The sequence below is a fragment of the Octopus bimaculoides genome, chromosome 14 (assembly GCF_001194135.2).
Source record: "Octopus bimaculoides isolate UCB-OBI-ISO-001 chromosome 14, ASM119413v2, whole genome shotgun sequence".
Lineage (NCBI taxonomy): Eukaryota > Metazoa > Mollusca > Cephalopoda > Octopoda > Octopodidae > Octopus > Octopus bimaculoides.
In genome coordinates this window covers 46,287,776-46,288,755 of record NC_068994.1, presented here as the reverse complement: position 1 = coordinate 46,288,755, position 980 = coordinate 46,287,776, and the positions used below count along the sequence as shown (strand labels likewise).

General features: G+C 44.9%; 1 protein-coding gene across 2 annotated transcripts in view; it reads right to left on the bottom strand.

The window, feature by feature from the left end:
- LOC106870528 (dynein intermediate chain 2, ciliary) overlaps positions 1-980 on the bottom strand; it is a 5,631-nt gene that overhangs the window by 4,454 nt on the left and 197 nt on the right. Inside the window, exon 1 of one of the 2 annotated variants that reach the window (XM_014916655.2) lies at positions 838-891. The exons of the other annotated variant lie outside the window; for it this stretch is intronic. The gene's annotated coding sequence lies outside the window, so the exon portion shown is untranslated. Of the gene's footprint in view, positions 1-837; positions 892-980 lie in introns of those variants that run through there. 2 annotated transcript variants of the gene reach the window in all.

Here is a 980-nt window from a genome sequence, read left to right as displayed (position 1 = left end):
TCCAACCCTTCTGCATCCTCCAAGGTGACGTCGAGCCTCTAGAGATCTTCCTCAATCACGTCCAGCCGTCTGGTACGGGGGCCTGTCACAAGGCTTCCTCTGACCCACAGCTGTTATATCGAATGAGAGTAAAACCCTAGAAGGATAATCTGGCGGGAGACGGAGGATATGTCCGTACCAGCGCATGCGACGGGTAGCTATAAGGTGGGAAGCTACAGGCAGATTCGTGCGCACACGCTGTTCTTTGTTCGTAGCGTGATGGTACCGTCTGATGTTCTCGATGGTTTTCAGGGCTTTGTTGTCGAAGCCGTCGATCCTCTTTTCCAGGTTCTTCGAGAGGGATCTGCTCCATAGAGGAGAATGGAGAGGGCCCATGCCTTGTCGATGCGGAGCTTCATCTTCCGGGATGTACAGCAGGGACACCAGTGGGGATTCCATGTGGAGTACATGACCCAAGCAGCCAGACCACATCTGCGGTTGGTCTTTGGGGTCAGCTCAGCTCAAGCGTGTGAATTGGGGAGGATGTAGTCAATACCTCTGACCCCAGTAGTTGGCTGGTACTTTATTTTGTCTACTCTGAAAGGCAAAAAGGCAACGTTGACCTCGGCGAGATTTGAACTAAGAACCTAAAACACCCGGAAGAAATACCACAAATTTGTATTTCCGATTCTCTCGAAATAATTGTTTCCTAGGCCATCTAAGAAAAAACATGTTTTTTCCTTCCTTTTCTCTTCTCTCATGTTCTTAGCAATTCAAGGAAACCGAAATAAATTTTTGCATTTTCTTGACTCGTTGTCGAATATTTTTATTGAGGGAAGTAACCAAAAATATAATTACATGAGTTATTTTCCTTGTAACTCACACAGCGTTCAGCTATCTCGTCTTAACGTTTCTGTATTTACATTACGCTTTGTTTGTTTGTTTGTTTGTTTGTTTGTTTGTTTGTTTGTTTGTTTCTTTCTTTCTTTCTTTCTTTCTTT